The sequence below is a fragment of the Pleurodeles waltl genome, chromosome 3_1 (assembly GCF_031143425.1).
Source record: "Pleurodeles waltl isolate 20211129_DDA chromosome 3_1, aPleWal1.hap1.20221129, whole genome shotgun sequence".
NCBI classification, from domain to species: Eukaryota; Metazoa; Chordata; class Amphibia; order Caudata; family Salamandridae; genus Pleurodeles; species Pleurodeles waltl.
Genome location: NC_090440.1, coordinates 1,124,033,519 through 1,124,059,499, shown reverse-complemented (window position 1 = coordinate 1,124,059,499; position 25,981 = coordinate 1,124,033,519). Strand labels below are relative to the sequence as shown.

Sequence of the window (25,981 nt, the reverse complement as noted above, 5' to 3'; positions counted from 1 at the left end):
CTGCAAAGCCAGATCCACGACGGGGCTCCATGCCCATTGATGTATCCTGGGGAGTGCAAAGCCACAGTCTCTCAAGTCTCTACATTGGATGGGTTGCCCACTGTGCCATCCTGGGGAGTGCAAAGCCACAGTCTCTCAAGTCTCTACAGTGGGTGGTTTGCCTACTGTGCCATCCTGGGGAGTGCAAAGCCACAGTCTCTCAAGTCTCTACAGTGGGTGGGTTGCCCACTGAACAATCCTGGGGAGTGCAAAGCCACAGTCTCTCAAGTCTCTACAGTGGGTGGTTTGCCCACTGTTCAATCCTGGGGAGTGCAAAGCCACAGTCTCTCAAGTCTCTACAGTGGGTGGGTTGACCACTGTTCAATCCTGGGGAGTGCAAAGCCACAGTCTCTCAGGTATTTACAGTGGGTGGGTTGCCCACTGGACCATCCTGGGGAGTGCAAAGCCACATTGACGCAAGTAGATGCAGTTCTCAACTGGTACTGGGTGGGACTGGTGGCCAGACTGGATGAGTCTCCCCGTGAAAGTTCCTGTCCTGTCACTGTCCCAGCTGCACATGGGAGAAGGATGCCTGATGTGGCGGCATATTCATACCCACACGGTGTTTGCCCTGATCAGCGGTCTTCACCATGGCGGTCTTGGCCTTGTTCAGCGGTGCTTTGCCATGGCTGGCTATGGACTGTTTGGCGGTAGCATGAGATGGCGGTTCAGATACTGACATTGGTGTGTGGCATGACGAACTCCACACTGGACATTGGGGTGTGGCATGACAAACTCCACACTGGACATTGGGGTGTGGCATGACGAACTCCACACTGGACATTGGGCTGTGGCATGATGTTCCATCATCGCCCAGCGGAGCTGTGGGATCCTGGTCCCTCCTGGGCACTGACTCTGGCAGTGGTCTCCTGACCAGTAACGATACTCGGCCCCTCCTGGGCACTGACTCTGGCGGTGGTGTCCTGACCAGTAACGATACTCGGGCCCTCCTGGGCAATGACTCTGGCGGTGGTTTCCTGACCAGTAACTATACTCGGGCCCTCCTGGGCTGTGACTCCGGCGGTGACGGTGGTCTCCTGACCAGTAACGATACTTGAGCCCTCCTGGGCTGTGACTCTGGCGGTGGTCTCTGGACCAGTGACGATACTTGGGCCCTCCTGGGCTGTGACTCTGGTGGTGGTCTCTGGACCAGTGACGATACTTGAGCCCTCCTGGGCTGTGACTCTGGCGGTGGTCTCTGGACCAGTGACGATACTTGAGCCCTCCTGGGCTGTGACTCTGGCGGTGGTCTCTGGACCAGTGACGATACTCGGGCCCTCCTGGGCTGTGACTCTGGCGGTGGTCTCTGGACCAGTGATGATACTCGGGCCCTCCTGGGCAATGACTCTGGCGGTGGTCTCCTGACCAGTAACGATACTTTGGCCCTCCTGGGCACTGACTCTGGCGGTGGTCTCCTGACCAGTAACGATACTTGGGCCCTCCTGGGCAATGACTCTGGCGGTGGTCTCCTGACCAGTAACGACGGTGCTGGCGGTTGTGTCTGGACCGCCGGAAATGATGGCGCACTTCTCCGCCGTGACACTCACAACAGGCTGGGCAGACTTCCTCAGAACCTTCCCCACCTTCTTTAGAGTTACAGCTGACTCACCAATCGCCTTGGATCCCATTTCACATGTTGTCCCACCAGGAGTCTTGACACGGTCCCGTCGTCCACTCTCCAATTTCGGTGCCTCTACAGGGGGTGGGCTGACAGTGCCTTGGCTCCGGGTCCTACTACCTGCCCTGGTGGACGGTGCACTCCAAAAACCTGGAACACGCTCCACTGGTACTGGAGGCTTTTTGGCTGAGGCGCTACGACAGGACTGATGAACTGGAGGGGGGGCGATGGGGGCAAACAGGTCAATTTGACAGAGGGACAGTTTCTGACGGACACTGGGATGGGTAGTTGGAGGGAGTCTGGGAGTGGAGGTAGAGGAGGTGGTTGTAGGAGGTGTCACTTTAGGTGTTTAGGGTGCAGGTGCAGTTACTGGAGTCTGTTGTGAGGTGGATGGATGTTGGGTGAGTGATTGCCGGCGTTTGTGTACTTTGGGAGGGGGCGTCACAGACACACTGGGAGAGGACACAGGGGACCTGTAAATGGCAGTGGAGGTGGTGAGTGCAGGTGAGCGGCTTGTGGTGCTGGGTGTCCTGGTGCGAGTCCTAGTGCCTGTAGATGTGGTGCATGCAGGTGTGTGTAGACGAGACTGGGAGGGAGGAGGGAGAAGAGGAGGAGGGTGACACAGTGGAGACAGTGGATGTTGCTGTGTCTGTATGGGTGTGATGCTTGTGTGAGTGCCTGTGGTGTGTGTGGTGCCTATGTTTGTTGAGCTACTTGTGTGTGTTGACTTGTGTGCCTGCTGGTCTGTAGGTGTGCTTGGGATGGTCTGGGGTACAGGGGATTGGGTCTGGGTGGAGGAGGTTGGAGGGGGGAGGCTGGACACTGGGACAATGGCTGCCATCAGTGCTGAAGCCAGAGATTGCAGGGTTCGCTGAAGGACAGCCTGACCAGAATGAATGCCTTCCAGGAATGCATTACCGTGTTTCAACTCTCGTTCTACTCCCTGGATGGCATTCACAATGGTAGACTGCCCAACAGTGAGTGACCTGTGGAGGTCAATGGCCTTCTCACTGAGGGCAGCAGGGGTGACTGGGGCAGGGCCTGAGGTGCCTGGGGCGAAGGTGATGCCCACCCTCCTGGGTGAGTGGGCACGGGACACACACTGAGGGGCTGCTAGGAGGGCGGTGCTGGTAGGGGAGATGGCGGCTGTACCTTTAGAAGTGGGGCGCACAGATGTTGCCGCCACCACAGGGGAGCTCCCATCGGCGGACGAGTCCGTGTCGCTGGATGGTGATCTGGTGGCCGACGTGAAGCTCCCCTCGCCCTCCGTCCCACTGGTGAATTCAGAGTCTGTGGTGTGGCCCTCCATGGCCATGTGGGATGCAGCTCCCTCGTGCTCCGGTGCCACTGTACCTCCGCCTGTTGATGCTGATGTACAAAAGGACAGGGAGAGCAGGAAAAGGGGGGAGACAGAAGAAAGAGAGTTTTAGTGCATGGCATACTGCTACCGTTGGCGGACAAGACAGACGCAGCAGCCCCATGCATTACGCTGTGCTCCTGACCTCTGCACATGCTATTTCTGGGAAATGGCCTACATGGCAATGGTAGTAATCTGCCCACATGGATGGCAAAGGGGCAACTATACATCAACTTCCCTCTGTTTTGAGCTGGGGTAGAGATGCCATATGGCCTACATAACGGAGGGGCCTTGCCTACCTAACTCGCCCTGGCCTAGGGACACCCACAACCCACCACCCCCACCCAGACACCTCCACTGCACGCAAAGTTCATATGATGAGGTAGTACTCACCCCCTTGTGTCTGCTGTGATGTCCTTAAGCGCCCATCCAACTCCGGGTAGGCCACCGTCAGGATCCGGAACATCAGAGGGGTCATGGTGCGACGGGCACCCCTCCCACGTTGGGAGGCCATCCCCAGCTGAGCCTCCGCCGTCTTCTTGCTGCAGCGGCGAATGTCCTCCCATCTCTTGCCGCAGTGGGTGCCCCATCTCTGGTGGGCCCCCAGGGTCCGGACTTCCTTGGCGATGGCACGCCAAATGTCCCTCTTCTGGTGGGCGCTGACCTACATGACATGCACAAGGAAAGAGGACAGTCATTACCTACTGTACCGTCATTGTTATTGGCCCCCTCCAAACTCTATCCCTGTGGCCCATTTATCCCCATGCATAACTGTTCTATGTACTCTGCCCCCTTCCCTCATCCACCCAGCCCTCTCCACCCAAGCCTAGCCCATCCAACGTGCTCCCTGTGTACTAACCTGTTGGTCTGGAGGACCATAGAGTAGCGTGTACTGGGGGAGGACCCCATCCACAAGTTTCTCCAACTCCTGTGCAGTGAAGGCAGGGGCCCTTTCCCCAGACGCAGCAGCCATCGTCGCTTCCAGACCGAGGTCACAGCAGCACTAGCAGTGTAGGTCCTCTCCTGTCGAAGGTCAGGTATCTAGTGATTGAAGAGATAGAAAATGGTGGTGACGTCCGCGGCGGTGCGCATCATCACCGGCGGTGCACCTGTTCATTGGCTCCTGGGACCCATAGGGTCCAATGTTAACCAATGCAGCATTGCGCCGCGCTCTACGACCGCCTACCGCGACGGTGTCCAACGCCAGCGCAGTTACCCCACAATCCCATTGTCCCAGTTTAGAGGTCAGGCAGCCGCCATTTCAGGGGCCCACATGGCTTCAATTACTACTGCGTCACACATACCGAGGCCTACACTCAAAACCTTTCCCGGATGGGTTAATTGTCTGTTGTAGTCTTGTGTGTGACTGTGGGTACATACCTGGAGGAATGGTGACAGTTTCTTCGCTGTTGTCCTTCTTAGGCACCGTCAGTTGGGACATATTGGAAGATGGCGGAATCTGCAGGTGTACCGACCGCTGGTGGACCTGTTGACAATGGAAGAGCGACATGTCATCGTGACCTACCGGTTTGACCGTGCCACAATCCAGGATCTATGTACCCAGTTGGAGCCAGACCTGATGTCACCAATCCGCCATCCGACTGGAATCCCCCCTGACGTGCAGGTGCTGTCAGTGCTGCATTTCCTTGTAAGTGGGTCTTTTCAGACAACAGTGGGCATGGCCTCAGGGATGTCCCAGCCTATGTTTTCCAACGTCTTGTCCAGAGTGTTGTCTGCCCTGCTGAAACACGTAAGGAGATACATCATTTTCCCTGAGGTGGAGGATTTGCCTACAATGAAAGGTGATTTCTATGCCCTTGGACATATCCCCAACGTCATAGGTGCCATTGATGGGACCCATGTAGCTCTGGTCCCCCTCGCAGGATTGAACAGGTGTACAGGAACAGGAAGAGTTATCATTCTATGAATGTACAGATGGTCTGTTTGGCAGACCAGTACATCTTGCAGGTAAATGTTATGTTCCCTGGCTCTGTGCATGACGCCTACATCCTGCAGAATAGCAGCATCCCTGATATGATGGGTCAACTCCAGAGGCACCGTGTATGGCTATTGGGGGACTCTAGTTACCCCAACCTGTCCTGGCTATTGACCCCAGTGAGGAATCCCAGGACCAGGGCAGAGGAACGGTACAATGATGCCCATGGGCGGACTAGGAGGGTAATCGAACGCACCTTCGGCCTCCTTAAGACCAGGTTCAGGTGCCTCCATATGACTGGTGGATTCCTATTCTACTCACCGAAGAAGGTGTGCGACATCATCATCGCCTGCTCCATGCTCCATAACTTGGCATTGCGACGCCAGGTGCCTTTTCTGCAGGAGGATGATCCAGATGACGGTGTTGTTGCAGCGGGGGAGCCTGTGGACAGTGATGAGGAGGAAGCTGATAAAGATGAAAACGACAACAGGGAGTCAGTCATACAGCAATATTTCCAGTGAGACACAGGTGAGTACATTTTCATGTTTCACATATTATTAACTTTCACACGTATACCTCTATCCTGTACCTACATTTCACTCCCTGTTTGTTAACTGAGTTGTCCCCTTCCATTTCAGTTTCACTATTGTGGTAACCTATGTGTCAACAGCTTGCACCCTTGAAAGACTTGTGATGTGTGACATTGGTATGTTGGCCTTCCAATGGGTAACCTTTTTTAACACTGTAATTGACAATACAAAGTTCACAATCATTGACTGACTCCAGTTTTATTAGTGTTTCAAGGGTGTTTATTTAAGTGCATAACAATGAAGGGGGGTTGTGAAATGGGGATGGGTGATGGTGGAGGAATGTCCATGGCAGAGTCCAGTCTATTAGTCTCACAGGTACATTGCACATCTGGCCATTGGAAGTGGAGCTGGGGCAGTTCCGATTTGGACAGGGTAACAAAGTGGGACAGTGGGAGGACGATCAGGGTGGTCTTATTTCCTGGCAGGGGTCTTGCCATCTTGCTCTGTCCTGTTCCCGGATCTCAGGGCCCGCTTGCATGGTGGTGGTCCGTCTGCAGGGGATGGGGTGCTGGTGTGTTGGTCCTGTGGCGGTGCCTCCTGTCCACTAGTGCCGGCGGAGGTGGTGGGCATTTCATCGTCATGGCTAGTGTCAGGGGCCCCTGGGGGTGCCACGGTGTCCCTCAAGGTCTTTTGAATGTCCGTCAGCACCCCTACAATGGTGCCCAGGGCGGAGCTGATGGTCCTGAGCACGCACCTCCCTGAACCCCCAAATTCTGTTCCTCCTGCAGACGCAGGGTCCCCATGCATCTTATCCAGTACCGTTGCCATCGTCTCCTGGGAGTGGTGGTATGCTCCCATGATGGAGGAGAGGGACTCGTTGAGAGTAGGTTCCCTTGGCCTGTCCTCCCTCTGTCGCACAGCAGCCCTCCCAGTTCCCCTGTGATCCTGTACCTCCGTCCCCTGGACCGTGTGCCCACTACCACTGCCCCCAGGTCCCTGGTGTTGTTGGGGTGGTGGGTTAGCCTGGGTGCCCTGTAGTGGTGGACACACCGCTGATTGACCTGTCCTGGGTAGGGAGGTTTGGGCCCGCTGGTTGGGTGCTGTGCTGGTGTTCCCAGAGGGTGGCAGTTCGGTGTTGGGCTGTGGCTGGGCAAGGTGAACCGACTGTCCTGAGGCCCACGATGGTCCGGGCTGGTCATCAAGATCCAGTGGGGCAGAGCTGCTGTCGTCACTGTGGGCCTCTTCTGGGGGTGGAGTGGTGTTGTCTGGACCCTCTGGTGTGGTGACGTTCCTTCGGGTTCCTGCGGGGGTATGAGTACATGATTATTGCATGTATGTGTTTCATGATGTGCAATGTTTGTGTGTGCGTGTACCCCAGTGCAGGCATTCCTGTGTGGGGGCTTGTGTGGTGATAGTTGGGGGGTGTTGTGGGTCTGTGCAGTGGACATGCTTTAGTGATGGGTATCCATGCTTAGTTAGGTCATGCAGGTTTTGGGGTTGGGATGGGTGGTTGGTGTCATGGGTAGATAGGTGAGGATTTGGAGTGATAGGGGAGGGTGTGAGGGTGGGGGTGTGTGATAGCATGCAGGTAGGGTGGGGGATATGATAGTTGAAATTTGACTTACCAGTGTCCGTTCCTCCAACGACTCCTGCGAGGCCCTCAGGATGCAAGATGGACAAGACTTGCTCCTCCCATGTTGTTAGTTGTGGGGGAGGAGGTGGGGGTCCGCCGCCAGTCCGCTGTACCGTGATGTGGTGCCTGGATACCGTGGAACGCACCTTCCCCCGTAGGTCGTTCCACCTCTTCCTGATGTCCTCCCTATTTCTTGGGTGCTGTCCCACAGCGTTGACCCTGTCGACTATTCTTTGCCATAGCTCCATCTTCCTGGCTATTGATGTGTGCTGTACCTGTGAGCCAAATAGCTGTGGCTCTACCCGTAGGATTTCCTCGACCATGACCCTGAGCTCCTCCTCGGAGAAGCGGGGGTGTCTTTGGCGTGCCATGGGGTGGTGTGTGTGATGTGCGGGGTGGTGTATGTGTTGATGAGTGTGGTGAGTGTAGTGGTATGTGGTGTTTTGTGCGTGGGTGTTGTGTGGGTGATGGTGTAGTGTGCCTCTGTGTGATGGGGTTCTCTATTCTGTGCTGTCTCTCTCTGGCCTTCTCTCAGAAATTGTGGTTGTAAGGGTTTGTGTGTGATGTGGGTGTGTGTTTTATATTGTGTTTGGTGTGTGGGAGTGGTGTGTGTATGTGTATCAGGTGTGTGTATTTGTAATTGTCCAATGTGGCGGTGTTTTGGAGATGTGTGTGTATTTTGAGCGCGGCGGTGTGTACTGCCAATGGAATACCGCGGCGAAGAAAGAGCAAAGCCGCCCTGCAATTGGTAAAGCTATAATTTCGTAACAGAGGTACCAAGTGCAATTTTTTAGAGGTGCATAGTATTTACAGAAGAACATAAAATGTAGCAGCGTTTGTGGGGAGTGCTCATAACAGGGGCAGATACAGATAGTACTGGATGAGAACTGTCTTTGAGGAAAGGACAGTAACCGGTGAAGGGACCCTAGTCTGAAGCGGGTTAATGGCAATCTCTCATACACATTATGTAAAAACAATAAATAAGGGGATGGGCCTGGGCACATTTGTACCACACAGTAATCTTTGACAGTTACCTTGACCACGCCATTTGATTCATGAGCCGCCCGCCTTAACTCAAGGAAGCGGTCACATATCCACGTTTTGTCTGTTTTGGTACTCAAATGCGGATTTTTAAACAAATTTTTAGACATCATTCAGAAGTCCTTTGATGTATTTCAGCCATGGGATTGAACAAGCGGTATCACTAAGAAGGCAATCCTGAATTATCAGCTGGTTGGGGCGGCTTCTTTATTAAGCCAAATTGCAGACCACAGCTCCAACGGGGTGACGCTAATTCTATCCTGTAAGTATTCAAGACCCAATTCCTGGAGGATAGAAAAATGGGGATTAGAGGGCGAGACACCCAACAACCGGCGACAAAATAGCTTTTTCTCTACCTGAAGGTTCAAACATCTTTATACCCCCACAACCTCATGCCATAGGTCACAGCGGGCAGACTTTCTCTTATAAACCTCCAATATGGGGGCAACCGGCTTCCACCTTATATTGGCGGCCAGGGAGTGGGTAATACCCACTGTACGCACCATGCGTAAAACCATGTTTTTTAAGCAGGGACGCCAACTACATGCTTCATCAAATTCTAGCCTCAGATACAAGAAGGAACCTACTTTTGTTAAAGTTTGTTCTCCTATCCGCATAGGGCACGTATTTTTAGGGCCACAAACCATTACAAAGGTCTTCGAGCAGTTGGTTTCCATGTCTAAATTTTTCATGAACTCAACAAAACTATCCACTAGCAGTTAGAACCCATTTGCAGTCCTCGCCAGAAAGACTGCATCATCCGCATAGAGTAGGTATGGAATAGCGTTATTGTGTATGCGGGGCACATCAGCTCCTGTAGAAACCAAAGTTCTCTCAGGTCATTACTGTATAAAAGAAATAGACTGGGGATGAGAACACACCCCCTGGCGAACACCCTGACTGACACCAAAATGGGAGGTCGTCTTGCCATTCAACCCATACCTTATTTTTATCCTCTGTCCCTGGTGAAGGAGTCTCAAGAGATCTACTAGGCCGTCATCAAGACCCATGTTTAGAAGAATTGCCCAGAGCTTTTCCCTATTAACATAATCAAATGCACGAGACAAGTCCATAAAGGCCTAGTGAATGGACCCACCTTTCACATACTTGTACTTGGCCATTAGAAGATAAAGGTTCAGGCATTGCTCAATAGTGCCCAGACCTTTCCTGAAAACATATTGGGCCCAAGAAAGAATTGTTTTTATTCCTGCACCCAAGAGATCAAATGTTCCAAAAGCACACTCCCCATTAATTTTGAGAGGTAGTCAAGCAGCAAGATTGGCCGATAACACCTAGGGTATTGCTTTTTTTTTAAATTGGAACCACTACAGAAGTTTGCCACGAATTAAGGGGTCCAACCCTGCACACCATATTAAATATATTAAAAATCCTGGCCAACAAAGGGATCCAAAACTCTGAGTATTTTAAGAAAATGTCCATCAGGATCCCATCCGGACTGGGGGCCTTATTTGGGATACTGTCACAAATCGCCTTTAGGACCTCACTCTCTAAAAAGAGGGAACCAGGGTTCAAGGGCAAAGTTATCTGTACAGATTGACCCCCTTACCTCGTTAGCCCCATAGCTACCTGAAAAATGGCCAACCCAAGCATCGGGGGGGATATGCGATGTAATTGCTTCTGCCAGTTTGCCATCTGAGAGGCCAGCCCGAACTACCCTCCAAAAAGCCTAGGAGTCCTTGTTTTTAGAGGCTTCTATTATATTTTCCCACTGCTGTATCTTAACTTCAGCCTTCCCCGGTTTTACAGCCTGGGCATGCCTTTCTACAAGCAATGACAGTGGCTTTGTCTCTAGGATTTTGGCTAAGTGCCTAGCGACATTTTTAATTTGTCTACTCATGAGTTCCCTAATATAAGTCGTGAGCTCAGCAAAACCTGTTAGGCAAACGGCAGGGTCCCCACTGCTTATTTGACTTAATGTTTGCAGTGATGGGGGGAGGTTTGCATCTGGTCCATAATAAACGCTGGATTTGCCGAGAGCCAAACCTCCCTCCTACCATTGTCCTTTGCCCCTAGTTTTAGTCTGGAACCAAGTTCTCTCGGTTTAGTCTAGGAGGGCACTTTAAGTTGGACCGCCAAAGGGCTATGGTCACTGAAAACTGTGTGAATCACTTCAAGCCTATTGGTCAGGGGTAAGAGATTCTGGTAAATGAATATGTAATCAATTGTGGAGCTACAGCCCCGGTCAATAAAAGTTGGTCCCACGGCGATATCTGGGCAGGATTTGGGGCTAAGCAAGTCCTGCGCCAGAAGGAGGGTATATAGGTGCCATCCCTTCAGGTTCAGTCCCGTTTGATCCACTTCCCTACTAGCGGGATCAAAGGGGGAAACTACTGAGGAGGGTATATCTCTAAGTTTGGCATTGAAATCCCCTGCCAAAAGTACATTAAAGGGCCCGCCACTCGCGTAAGCCCTATTAGCCAAACAACTGATAGCTAGCGAGAGGTCAAGAAAGGAAGAGTTGTTAGTAGATGCAAAGTTATTCACCAGATAAATTCTTAACTTACCACCCCAATGAACTTCAAACACTTGAATTCCATTTGAGTCATTGTTATTGGTAAGACCTTGTAACCAAGACTGACCTTAAACCAGGCCAGCAGGCCCCCTTTAGCGCGACCTGAAGGTAAGGGGGTGGCAAACTTACTAAAGCTAGTGTATCCGCAAATAACCAATTCTGAAACAGCCCAGGTTTCCTGCATAAAGATAATATCAAGATTTGATATAAATAGCCGCCAACCCTCGACCTCTAACTTTGAAGCCAAACCGGCCACATTCCAACTAAGGGGTTTCCAGTGTTGAGTTTTATCAGTTGATGGACACCTCTTGGATGGCAAAAGAGCCAGTTCCCCTGGAACATTTACAGGTGGATTAACTTCAGATAGAATCTTCTTGGTGACAATATGTCCCTTCTACTAGGCTCAATTTGGGCTGCCAGTGGTAGTCAATCCACCTCTTCCAGTTCATGATTACTAAGTGGAAGGTGGCTTGAAAAGGAGCGGCCCCCTGAGCCACATATAGGGGCTTGATGGAAAGTATGGGTGTTCACAGTGTTCTGAGCATCTCTTGTGGGGGCTAGATGTTTATAACAATGGTAGAATTCTAATCTGTTTCAGCCTCACCATACTGGCATCAGCAAGTGCTAAAATTTCCCTGGCAACATTCGGATCTCAGAAGTTGACAATCACAAGGTCTCCAAGTGATTGTCTACTCACTGAGCCTATACCACCCACCCGACGGACAAACAAGATCTCTTTAAAAAAGGTCCCACTTACAGCTTACTTTTGGATTTAACCAAAAAATAACTTTGTTTTTAAGGGCTGAGGTAGATTCCTTTATGGGACCTTGAAGCTTAGGGACATTATCCAGATGACCACATATGGGCAAGAGGCTAGTGCAGATTTATAACCTGGTACTGGGTAGGGAGTAGACAGTCTGCTGTTGTTCATGCTGGCTACCAAGAGATGGAGTACTATTTGCAATTTGAGGATTAAGCTCCTGTGTGTGTGAATTTATAGGAAGAGTGGCCAGCTGGTCAATTGAGCTATCTTCTCTAAACCCATTCTGTAAGCCTGTAGAGATTTGTGTGTCTACTCTAGGGAGGTGATTAGGTCTCAAAATCACCCCGCTAAAAGAGGGGCAATCGAGTGCCCCTGACTGAGATGTAACTGACCATGTTTGCAGGGGGTGCTTAACAGACATTGAGACAAAATTACCCAAACAAGATTATAGTGTTGCTAATCGAGTATGGATTAGCTGCAGCTTAGAGTCCAATAAATTGTTGAACCAAATCTTCAGCGAGGCCCAAGGGTCAACATTTGGGGCATGTGAAGGCACATAACTAATGAGAGTATCTTGAGTCAAGTGCTGTGACTTTGGGGCAGATTTAATTTTTAAATTTAGCAATCCTCCTTTGCCTTTTTGGTAATGGGCTGGAGTCAAAGGAACCCCACAGAACATCTGGCACACCGAAACAATCAACAGTACTCACATCTACATCCCCAACTATGTTATCCGAAACCACCTCTTCCAGGTCCATGCAAGGGGTTTGAGTAAAAGGGGCTGGGGTTGGAGTTTCATGCAGCATATTGTTTGCAGAACCAATGTTGCATATGACAGCAGGGCTCAAGGGCTTGCTAGGGAGCCAAGCTGGTGCTCTGCCAACTTAAATTCATTTGAAACCAAATCCATTACGCGTACCAGAAAGTTATCAATGGAGGACTGGGAATGAGGTTGCGAAGTGGACGTGGAACTTGTGGTCACCTTTCTTTTCCCCATTATACCACAGGTCACTAGAGAAAAGGCTACCAAGATCTAAAAATGCCTACGACAGTAATAACCCAAAAATATGCATCAAAAGTTAAGTTAAAGTCTAAAGGGTATGGGCCCAGCCTCTGCCGGTCTCTGATGGACCCGATTTGGCCTGGCCTTTGACCCCATAGCGTGCATTGGTCTGGTCAAATGGGTGGAGGTGCTGTGGAAAATGGCCGCCTCCTGGGGCCTCAAAGCAGTCTGGGAAATGTAGTCCCTTCAAAGATGCTAGCTCATCCCCAAGTCTAGATATTTGTTCGTACGCCCCACTCAGTGTTATCAGCCCTGCCCCGCCTGATTCCCCAGTCTTTGCCGTAAAGTTTTTGATGAAGGCCTGACTTCAGAACACTTTGCTTAGAGCGGCTCAGATTCAGGACTTCTGAACCATAGAGTGTGCGTATTGATTTAGTCATACAAGTTGGGACATGAGAGACACCTAACAGATCTCCTTTTCTCCTAAAAAATTTGTATTTCCTTTCGGGGTTAAGTGGATCTACTGGGTGTGACCTCAAAATATTGGGGTGAGCATGGTAATTTCAATCAGTCTTTTCACAGCAATGTATGAAAACATTTTTGTTGCAAATCGAGTAATAAGAAGATGACTTTCTCACAGAGATTCTCTTGAAAATGGAGAAGACTAAGATGTATTTCCCAATCTTTACAAATTTGTTAAAGATTTTCACTGAGAATTGTAAACGTACTGATAAGAGAAAGGTGGTCACACCAAGAGTAGCGAGAAGGTTTGCCCCACTTGACCTCCTATTCATCAGAAGATATGTTCCTGCAGATACCTTGGTATTTCACACAGCAAGAAACAAGTGATGGGCCAAACAAGCTACAGAAAGGAAGAACTTTGATGTAGCCACCATTTGGTGTCAGGGGTGTGGGCTTACAGCTAGATTTCTTAATGTCCTGGCCAGAGATGATGGCCACTAATGAAAAGAGATGGAAGAGCAGCACAATTTACCAGATGTCCAAAGGGAACGTGCTGGAGACATTGTTGAGGAGAGCAACGTCCTGTTTTAAGTCTAGTATTCTTTTCGCATTGGATACCACTGATCCTCACTCCCAGCAAGTTAACATGTGTCATTATGGGGGTTATTACAACTTTGGAGGAAGTGTTAATCCGTCCCAAAAGTGACGGTAAAGTGGCGGATATACCACCAGACGTATTACGAGTCCATTATATCCTATGGAACTCGTAATACGGCTGGTGGTATATCCGTCACATTTGGGACGGATTAACACCTCCTCCAAAGTTGTAATAACCCCCTATGTGTCTTACCTGGTTGTGCATTTCAGGGTTGTGTCCTGAGGTCCAACAACTTATTATTGATTTCCTGTTCCATGGTGAGCAACCTTTTGGTTCACAGGGGGTAACATTTTGGAAAACATATGTAAGGACACTGTGTTAGGAGGCAGATCCGGAGTGAGGATTTACCAATCATGAATCAGCAAGCATGAAGATGCTGCCCTACAAACCAGCTTCCATAGAGTTAATTCCCAAGGTGGAGAGGCTGCTGTGTCAGCACAGTGTGGCACATGGCTTCATCCATGTGGAAAATGCCAAGAATCCTTGAAATCTGATGAAGTAGAAAGATGATGCGGGCCATCTTAGCTTATTGGGTATAACTTTGCTCATGTCTCACAATATCCTTACTAGACAGTCTTTGTGTAATGTTGCTGTACTTAGGATTCGCTGCTCGCTTTTGGATGTTTAGTTCATGTTGGAAAAACATTTACTTCTTTGCAACGTGATAAAGTACATTTGGAATGCAGAAAAGTATTCTCAAAATGAAGTTGTGTTGGAAAATACACTATTTTTGAAAATTTGGATTAAGTAGTTAAGTACTAGGATTTATTGGATCGGGGTGTTTTTGGTGAAGGAACAGAAATATTTCCTGCACCAGTCTATCATTCAATATTGCATGTTTACATGCAAGTGTAGTTAGAATGCCATTGGTATTTAGAAGTGAATATATATTGCTAAGAATATGAATAGCGGGAATACTGCTTACATTACAGTTGCTCCAGAAACAAGTCAGACCATAAACCAGTCGGTATCAGAAGTCGCATATATATGAAAAATAAGATAGTTTTCTTGCTAATAGAGACGGAGGATTGTAAGGACTCAGGAAGTCGCTTATATCTTATCATGCTTTCGTTCCAGGAAGGTGAGGTATATCCTTTCATTTTTAAGGTTTAAGGTCTGTCATTCATCACAGATTATTAAAATAGCTTTTATTGCCCTTAGGAATCAGCTCTGTACTGCAAATGTCATTGCACAGCAGGGTGACGAGGCACAGTGAGACATGCAGTGTGTCTGTTTCCTCTCTTTTCCCATTCCCAATTTCTAATTTCTACTATTATTGTCAACCACATAATATATTGCGTGCGGTGAGTTTGGGATGCACTGGGGGAAAAAGCGTACATCACTTTCGTTGTACTCCGAGTTCAAAGTTAGTATTTTTTGACACACTGAGGCTGTCAAGGCTATGAGTAACTTAACCAAGCAGCAAAATACCCTTTTTTCGTCAGGACCACACAAGACCTCATATGAGCGGATTAGCCAGCCCACACCACGCCTTGGTATGCAATGGTCATTCGCTGCAGAGCCTCAGCAATAGGGGAATCTGTTTGAGGAAATGCCAGATTCAAACCCGAAAGTGCCCTAGGCAAACGCACCGCTGCAACAAAACAGTGAGTGCCCTTGTATGCACCGATTACAGGACACCAGTCGGAGAAGGCTGAGGTTTTAACCTTCCTCTATGGAGGACATAACCTCAGACAAGTCACCTGCTGAGGTGTTACAGTCAACAAACTGTTTTTCACCTTTGCTTGAAAAGGCCATAGAAACAGTCACTGCACAACAGTAAGCAAAGGGTGATACTCTGTGTATTTCCTCAAAATTAGAAGTTGCCGCTCGAGCCTCGATCTCAGCTACTCAACTGTTTCGTTATTGCCCCCACTTCAAGCTGACCACACTTCTTAAGGTCATCACAGACCTCCAGGAAGATGGTTACATGCCAACACTCGACCAATACACCTAGCTCTTCACCAGTACTTGATGTTTGTGTGGAATATTTTATCAGTTCAAAGTCCTTCCTTTTGGCATTAAGGCCCTCGTTAAAAGATTGGCAGTAAATGCTGCCTACCGCCACGGTCGACGGCCACCAACATGCCGTGGCTACCGACCGTCCATGGCATTATGACCGTAGCCGGATTTCCGCCAGAAGGCTGGTGGAAATCTGGCTACGGTCATGGCGGCGGACAGCGGCAAGGTGGCACAGCTGCCAGCAGCAGTGCCACGCCAGCAAAACATCGCCTACCATATCATGTTCCATGATACAGCCTGGCTGTGTTTTGCTGGAGTGTCCTGTCTCCCGCCAGAGGCCCCCCTGCAAGCAGGTAAGTCAGGTTCTCTGACAGGAGAGGGGGGTGTTGTGTGCATGTGTTGGGGGGTGTGTGACTGTGTTTGAATGCATGCGTGTGTAATGCGTGTGTGCATGAGTGGGTGTGTGTGTCCGTGCATGTTGTGTCGTGTGATTGCATGTGTGCCTGGATGTATGTTTGTGAATGTTGCTGTGAGTGTGTATGAATGTATGCATGCGTGGGTGAATGTGTGTATACGTGTGTGTGTGGGTCTGTCTGTATGTGTGTGTATATGCGATGGGGTGGGAGGGGGAGGGCAGGGGAGGACTCTGGGGAGGGGAATGGGGGTGGGGGAGACCCCTATCAGTGCCAGGGAAGGAATTCCCTGGCACTGATAGTTCCTACCGCCATGGTTTCCGTGGCGGTACAGAAACCATGGAAACCATGGCGGCGACCAGGGTCAAAATGCCATGGGCGGCCTAGTGACTGTAGTCTCCATCCCGGCGGTCGTTACCGCTGTGGCGGTCGGTGTGTTAACTTGACGGTTTGGCTTTGGGCAAACCACCAATGTCATAAAAGTGGAGGTATGTACCGCCAGCCTGTTGGCGGTAATACCTCCACTATTATACCTACTGCTGGGGTCATAATGACCCCCTATGTGTCTAGCCGTAGGAGCAGTAGTTCTCCAAGATCCTTTCCTGGATAATCAGCTGGAAAAGAGTACAACTGACTCACAGTGTATTACCAACACACCAAAAAATGTTTCCTTTCTCTACCGAATAGGTTTCATGATCCTGGTAAAACCATCTCACAGTAATCTACAACATGTGAAAGCATTTTGGGTTGTTACATTAAATTAATTGATGACCAAAGAGCTTCTCCGGTACCAGACACCGCCTGGCCTTTATCAGACGCTGTGCCCTCTAACAGTGATAATAATAGTAAAACTGATGGAAACTATGGTTTAAGCCTTTGCTATGGTTGCCAGTGTTCCACTACATATGTGCCCATTGCAGCTATATCTAGCCAAGTTATGGTCACAAGCCTCTAGAGAGTGGGAAGAACCCATTGTTTACTACAGATTGCAGTTGTGGAACAGATAAAAAGACTCTGCTGGTTTTCTTAACCCTAGACGCTGAGCCACAGGTGTCCATAGTGACAAATACATGCATCACAGGGTGAACAATGCTTATGAGGGGCTTGACAATTCAGAGCCAATAAACCCCTTAGGACGGTCTCCATTACATCAAAAAGTTGAAGCTAGAGATACAAGGTGCACTCAAAGGTTTTGTGATCAACCATCACTACAAGGTCGTCCTAGTTTGAACAGGCAACATGACCACTGTGTATTATATGCAGACACAGAGAGGCACACGCTTGCAACAGATTTCTGGCACAGTAAAGGTAATGCAGAACTGATCATTACAGAATCATGCACATTTTCTTGTGGTGAATTTGCCTGGAGTGCTCAGTAACGCTGCTGATCTCCTTAGCAGACACGATCAAGAAGCACACAAATGGGAGATCACCTTGCACATTACCAATACTTTTGCAGCTGAGCAACACCGGCAATAGATCAGTTCATTATATTTTTGTTTGCTTTTCCCCTCTCTGGTAATGATCCCTTTTGTGGTACATAATGTGAGTTAGTAGTCTATGAAACTAAGTCTCATCACACTAATTTGGGTACTTTACTTCAAATGTGGTACCCGCATTTATCCAAGGCTTATTTTATATCCATATATGCTCGGTCACCATCACTTGCAATTGCTGCTTTGTTCACCCCAATCCAATCTGCCTCACTCCAATCTGCCCCACCTCAATCCAAAATGATCTGCCCCATTCTAATCTGCCCCACTCCAGTCATAAACAATCTGCTCCACTTCAGTCTACTCCTCTCCAGTCAAAACCAATCTGCTCCACTACAATCTGCCCCACTACAATCCACCCCACTCCAGTCAAAACTACCTCACCCTAATCCACCCCACTCCATCTCAATTAACCCCCCTCTCCGATCAACCACAATCCACCCCACACCAATCCAACACAATGCAATCTACACCACTCCAATAAGATCTACCTCACCTCAATCCAGTCCACCCCCTGCAGTCCAATCCACTGCAGCCAACCCCATCCCACTCCGAAACAGTATGTCCCACTCCAATCCAAAACAATCTGTACCACTCCTACCCAGAACAATCTGCCCCACTCCCTTCCAAACAATCTGCCCCACTCTACTCCAAAACAATCTGCCACTCTCCAATCAAAAACAATTTCATCCAGTACAATTCAAAACAATCTGCCCCATTCCAATCCAAAACAATCTGCCCCATTGCATTCTAAAACAGTCTGCCTGACTCCAATCATCCTCACTCCAATAAAAACTATCTGCCTGGCAACAATCAGCTCCAATCTGTCCCACTACAATCCAAAACAATCTGTCCGACTCCAGTCTGCCCCACTCCTTACAAATCAATCTGCACTACTCCAATCTACACCACTCCAATCCAAAACAATCTGCCCCACTCCAGAGCACTCTGCCACACTCCAATCTGCCCGCTCCAATTTAGAACAATCTAACCCTCTCCAATCTGCACCACTCCAGTAAAATACAATCTGCCCTACTCCAATCCGCCTTGCTACAATCAACCCTACTCCTATCCAATGTACCTCACCTCAGTCCAATCCACCTCAATCCAAATTTGCCCCACTCCAGTCAACCACAATCCACTCCACGTTAATCCAGTCATCCCCACACCAATCTGAACCACCCCAATCCAGCCCAATGTAAACCATCCCACTTAAATTCAACCCACCTCAACCCAATCCACCCCTCACCCCATTCCAATCCAGAACAATCTGCCTCACTCCAGTTTGCCATACTCCAATCTGCCCCCCTCTAACCCAAAACAGTGTGCCCCCCTCCAATCTAAAACCGTCAGCCCCACTCCAAGCTAAAACAATCTGCTGATTCTCCAATCTAAAACAATCTGTCCCACTCCAGTTGAAAACAATCTCCCCCACTCCAATCCAAAACAATCTGCCCATTCTAATCCAAAAAAATCTGTCCCACTCATATTCAAAACAATCTACCCCACTCCAAAGGCCTCACTCCAATCCAAAGAAATCTAATCTGCCCCAATCCAATCCAAAACTATCTGACCAACTCCAATCTGCCCCACTCCAATCAACAACAGTCTACTCCACTCCAATCTGCCCCACTCCAATCCAAAACAATCTACCCCTCTCCAATCTGCCCTACTCCAATCCAAAACAATCTGCCCCATTCCAATCCACCCCACTTCAGTCTTCCCCACTCCAATCTGCCCCACTCAAGTGCAAAACAACCTGCCCAACTCCAATCAAAAACAATCTGCCCAGCTCCAATCTGCCTCACTCTAAACTGCCCCACTCTTATACAAAACAATCTGCTTCACTCCAGACTGCCCCCTCCAGTCTGCTCCACTCCAGTCTGCCCACTCCAATCTGCCCCGCTCCACCCCACTTCATCCCAATTCACCCTACTCCAATCCAGTCCACCCAGCCAACTCTGATCCATCCACTCCAATCCACCTTATCCACCCACTCCAGTCCACTTTAATCCACCACGCCCCAGTTCAATCCACCCCACACCAATCTAACCCACCTCATACCAATCAAATTCACCCCACTCCAATCCAGTGCACTCCAGTCAAATCCACCCCACTGAAATCCAGTCCACCCAACTTCAATCCATCCCACTCCACCCCACTCCATAAAAACCACCCATTCAAAAAACCACTGCCCACACCAGTCCACCCCACTCCACTCCATTTCAATCTACCTCACCTCACCCCACCGCAGTCCAATCCACTCCCTCTCAATTCACTCCAATCCAGTCCACCCACCCAACTGCAATCATCCCACTCCAATCCAGTCCACCTTAATCCACCCCACTCCAGTTCAATCCAGTCAACCTTAATCCACTCAATTCAAACCACCTTAATCCACCCCACTGCAATACACCCCACTCCACCCTACTTCCAAAAAAATGCACCTCACTCCTATCCAGTCCACCCATTACAAACCAATCCACACCAGTCCACCCCACCTCAATCCATACCACCTCTCCCCTACCCAATTCACCTCATTCCTATCCACCCCACCCCAATCTACCCTACTCCACCCTCCCTAATCCATTTCACCCCACCACAATCCTTCCCAATCCATCCATTCCACCCCACTCAAATCCACCCACATCTAATCCACCACATACCACTCCAATCCAGTCCATTCCACCACCATCCAGTCCATCTTACTCCAGTTCACTCCAATCCACCCAATTGAATCTATCCCACACAATCTAATCCAACCCACTCAATGCAGTCCACTGCACTCAATCCATTCCATCCACTCCAATCCATTCCACCTCACCTCAGTGCAATCCACCACACTCCAAACTGAAATCCACCCCACCCCAAACTCAAATCCACCCAAACCAACCCACCTCACTCTGTCCTATCCACCCCACTGAAATCCACTCTACCCCAATTCATTCCACCCCACCCACCACACTCCAATCCATTCCACCCCCTCAAGTCCACCACCACTCCAGTCTGCCCAAATCCAGTCCACCTCAATACAGTCCAACCCATCTAATGCACTCTACCCATCTAATCTACACCACCCAATCCAATTCACTCCACTCAATCAAATTTACTCTACACAGTGCAATTCACCCCACTCCAATCCATTTCACCCACCTCAACGCAATCCCCCCTCCCTAGTCCCAGCCACCCCAATCTACTCCAAACCTTTCCAGTCCACCCCACCATAATCCAACCCACCCCAGTTTATTTCATTCCTCCCCATTTCATTCCTGCCCACTCTGCTCCCTTCCAATCGATCCCACTCTAATTCACTCTACCCCACTCTACCCCAGTCCAATCAACCCCACCATAGTTCAATCCACCACACTCCAATTTAATCCAGCCCACCCCACCCCAATCCAATCCACCCCACCCAACTCCAGTCCAATCCACCCTACTCTATTTCACCCTATTCCATTTCACTCCACTACAAAACATCCCACTCCAATCCAGACCACTCCACCCTGCCCCTATACAGGCCACCCCAGCCTATCACTCCAGTCCAATCTAATCCACCCCAATCGAATCCAGTTACGGAAACCATGGCAGTAGGAACTATCAGTGTCAGGGAATTGCTTCCCTGGCACTGATAGGGATCTCCCCCGCCCCCATTCCCCTCCCCTGAGATCTCCCCTGCCCTCCCCCTCCCACCCCACCGCATATACACACATACACGCACATACAGACACACCCATACACACATGCATACATACATTCACCCAAGCATGCCTACATTCATACACACTCACAGCAACATTCACAAACATACATCCAGGCACACATGAAATCACACGACACAACTTGCACGGACACACACACACACACACCCACTCATGCACACACGCATTACACACCCATGCATTCAAACACAGTCACACACACACCCACACATGCACACAACACCCCCCACCCCCTCTCCTGTCGGAGAACCTGACTTACCTGCTTGCAGGGGGGCCTCTGCCAGGAGACCGGACGCGTCAGCAAAACACAGCCAGGCTGTATCATGGAACATGATACGGTAGGTGATGTTTTGCTGGCATGGCGCTGCTGCTGGCAGCAGTGCCACCTTACCGCCGTCTGCCGCCATGACCGTAGCCGGATTTACACCAGCCTTCTGGCGGAATTCCGGCTACGGTCATAATGCCATGGACGGTCGGTAGCCAGGACGATGGTATGTTGGCGGCCGTCGCCATGGCAGTAGGCGGCATTTGCCGCCAATCTTATAACGAGGGCCTTAATGCCAAAAGGAAGGACTTTGAACTGATAAAATATTCCACACAAACATCAAGTACTGGTGAAGAGCTAAGTGTACTGGTCAAGTGTTGTCATGTAACCATCTTCCTGGAGGACAGTGATGACCTTAAGAAGTGTGGTCAGCTGAAGTGGGGGCAATAACTAAACGGTTGAGTAGCTGAGATCGAGGCTCGAGCGGCAACTTCTAATTTTGAGGAAATACACAGAGTATCACCCTTTGCTTACTGTTGTGCAGGGACTGTTTCTATGGCCTTTTCAAGCAAAGGTGAAAAACAGTTTGTTGACTGTAACACCTCAGCAGGTGACTTGTCTGAGGTTATGTCCTTCATAGAGGAAGGTTAAAACCTCAGCCTTCTCTGACTGGTGTCCTGTAATCGGGGCATACAAGGGCACTCACTGTTTTGTTGCAGCGGTGCGTTTGCCTAAGGCACTTTCGGGTTTGAATCTGGCATTTCCTCAAACAGATTCCACTATTGCTGAGGCTCTGCAGCGATTGGCTGTTGCATATTATAGGCATGCATATTATAGGCATGGTGTGGGCTGGCTAATCCGCTCATATGAGGTCTTGTGTGGTCCTGACGAAAAAAGGGTATTTTGCTGCTTGGTTAAGTTATTTATAGCCTTGACAGTCTCAGTGTGTCAAAAAACCCTAACTTTGAACTCGGAGTACAACGAAAGTGATGTACGCTTTTTCCTCCAGTGCATCCCAAACTCACTGCACGCAATATAGTTATGTGGTTGACAATAATAGTAGAAATGAGAAATTTTGAATGGGAAAAGAGAGGAAACAGACACACTGCATGTCTCACTGTGCCTCGTTACCCTGCTGTGTAATGACATCTGCAGTACAGAGCTGATACCTAAGGGCAATAAAAGCTATTTTAATAATCTGTGATGAATGAAAGACTTTAAACCTTTAAAATGAAAGGATATACCTTAAAGGTATCGCTGTATAAAACACTCTTTGATCGTGTTATGAAACTCACCTTCCTGGAACGAAAGCATGATAAGATATAAGTGACTTTGTGAGTGCTTACAACCCTCCGTCTCTATTAGCAAGAAAACTATCTTATTTTTCATATATATGCGACTTCTGATACCGACTGGTTTATGGTCTGACTTGTTTCTGAAGCAAATGTAATGTAAGCTGTATTCCCGCTATTCATATTCTTAGCAATATATATTCACTTCCAAATACCACTGGCATTCTACCTACACTTGCATGTAAACATGCAATATTGAATGATAGATTGGTGCAGGAAATATTTCTGTTCCCTCACCAAAAACACCCCGATCCAATAAATCCTAGTACTTAACTACTTAATCAAAATTTTAAAAAATAGTGCATTTTCCAACACAACCTCATTTCGAGAAAACTTTTCTGCATTCCAAATGTTCTTTATCAAGTTGCAAAGAAGTAAATGTTTTTCCAACTTGATCTAAACATCCAAAAGCGAGCAGCGAGTCCTAAGTACAGCAACATTACACAAATACTGTCTAGTAAGGATATTGTGAGGCATGAGGAAAGTTATACCCAATAGCCTAAGATGGTCCGCATCATTTTTCTACTTCATCAGATTTCAAGGATTCTTGCCATTCGTCACATGGATGAAGCCATGTGCCACACTGCACTCAATCCATTCCAGCCCATTCCAATCCATTCCACCCCACCTCAGTGCAATCCACCACACTCCAAACTCAAATCCACCCCACCCCAAACTCAAATCCACCCACACCAACCCACCTCACTCTGTCTTATCCACCCCACTGCATTCCATTCTACCCCAATTCAGTCCACCCCACCCACCACACTCCAATCCATTCCACCCACTCAAGTCCACCACTCCAGTCTGCCCCAATCCAGTCCACCTCAATACAGTCCAACCCATCTAATGCACTCTACCCATCTAATCTACAACACTCATTCCAATTTACTCTACTCAGTGCAATTGACCCCGCTCCAATCCATTTCACCCACCTCAACACAATCCCCCCAGTCCCAGCCACCCCAATCTACTCCAAACCTTTCCAGTCCACCCCACCATAATCCAACCCACCCCAGTTTATTTCAATCCACCCCATTTCATTCCTGCCCACCCTGCTCCCTTCCAATCGATCCCACTCTAATCCAGTCTACCCCAGTCTAATCAACCCCACCCTAGTTCAGTCCACCACACTCCAATCTAATCCAGCCCACCCCACTCCAATCCACCCCAACCCACTCCAGTCCAATCCACCCTACTCTATTTCACCCCACTACAAAACATCCCACTCCAATCCAGTCCACTCCACCCTGCCCCTATACAGGCCACCCCAGCCTATCACTCCAGTTCAATCTAATCCACCCCAATCGAATCCAGTCCACTGTACCCCATTTCAATCCAATGTAATGCACCACATCTAGCTCACCCATTCCATTCCAATCTGCCCCACTCCTCTCTATCCACCCCACTCTACCCTAATCCAGTCAATTCCACTCTACTCCAATCCACTACCTCAAGCCACTCCAACCCACTCCACCCCACTCCACGACACTACATTCTACAACACTCTCTGCCACATAAACACTGAACTCTACTTAACTCTAAAACACTCTGCTCCAACAAATCAACTCTACGACACTCTACTCCCCCACTCCACTCTTCGACACCCAATGTCACTAACTTTTAGCCATGCTGAACAGCAGCCACACTGATGCACAACATTGTAAAAACACAATGACAAAGCAGATAGCTCTTGTATAGGCGAGACCAATTGGCTTTGCCAGTTCCTATTTCGCAGGTAGGTAAAATTTTCTACCCACAGCATTTGAGATGATTTTTCCTCTTTCTCCTTATTCCGCACTGTTCTGCATTGGTCATATTCTGTTTATGCCCTCTAACCCGGGCCAGCATGTTAAGACACAACTGAACAATTCTTTACATAAATGATACATCTAGCATTTCAGCAGAAATGCTTGATTATGTAGAGAGGTTTAATGGCAATTTTAACTACCGCTGTGGAGAAAACCAATATACTTCCTGAATACAACCATATTTATAAAAGACGATGAACGTGTAAAAAACATTGACATACTTAAGTATATGTGCACCGATTTTTGATGTCGCTGTCACAAAAAAATCTCTGGTGTTCAACCACTATCAAAAATCCCAGGATTTTTCTGAGACAAATACCAGGAATAAGAATATTTCCAAAGCCATTCAGAAAGGTCACTCTGCCAAGCATTTAGACGGAGAAATAGGACAAGCCCCAGCCTGTGAGCATCATTTACATTCAGAAAACAGTTTTACCACACACAGGCCTAGCTATCTAATTCCTAGCTGATAGTTGTAACGATCTACTACTGTTAAATATAGGACCTTTTGCATGTACGTGGTGTTCTCGATTTCTCATATGATAGTCATAAAACTGCTTTTTAAGCTCCTCAAAACAGAATTGGAAATCTGCTCCAGTAAGCTTACATCTATGTTTACATAATAATAAATCATCTACTTTTTATCGAACTGATAGTGTGTTCACTTAGTACTCCTGGGAAGCTGCTAGTTTTGCAGCTTTCCAGGAGTATTGAATTATTTGTCAATTTCAAGTTGCCCCCTTGAGAAAGGTAGTAAGTAGATATTTGAGCAAGCAGTAATGTGCCACCCAGTGCTTTTGCATTTATCACTTTTGTTTTGTTTCACTTCTACCAGGTGTAAATCTCAATTTGAATTTAGAGTAGGAATATGCCTGCAAACATTTTGTGAACACCCACAAATGACGTACAGGTTTGTTGGTGTGCACTTACTTATGGATCCATGCGCGCGCGGCAATGCCCCTTCTAACATTACACTGCGCTGTAAGTAAAAGTACCAAACGTATTTATACTCATAAACCGGAGTATTTTGCACACTTAGGGCCACATGTACAAAATTTAGGAATTGTGATTTCCTATTTGCGATTCTTACCGAATTCCTATTAGGAAATCGTAATTCCTAAAGTAAGAAAGCATTCAAGTTTCCAATAGCAATTCCAAATGGGTTGCAAATAGACATACCTCATAAATATTAATATAGTTGGTCGCTATTCACAACCCATTAGGAATAATATCCATTACAGGGTTGGTGGCCTGCTGGAGTCAGCAGACCACTATATCTGTGATTGCTTTTTAATAAAGCTAGCTTAAAAAAAAAAAAAATTCAACCCATTTTCCTTAAAGGAAAACGGGATGCGTTTAAAGAGAAAAAATTGAATTTTAAAGTTTCGCTTTT

At 48.4% G+C, this 25,981-nt stretch overlaps 1 protein-coding gene across 1 annotated transcript in view; it reads left to right on the top strand.

Moving 5' to 3' along the window:
- The window catches only part of LOC138285009 (uncharacterized), a 597,004-nt gene that overhangs the window by 380,903 nt on the left and 190,120 nt on the right, over positions 1-25,981 (top strand). The gene's annotated exons all lie outside the window — the stretch shown is intronic.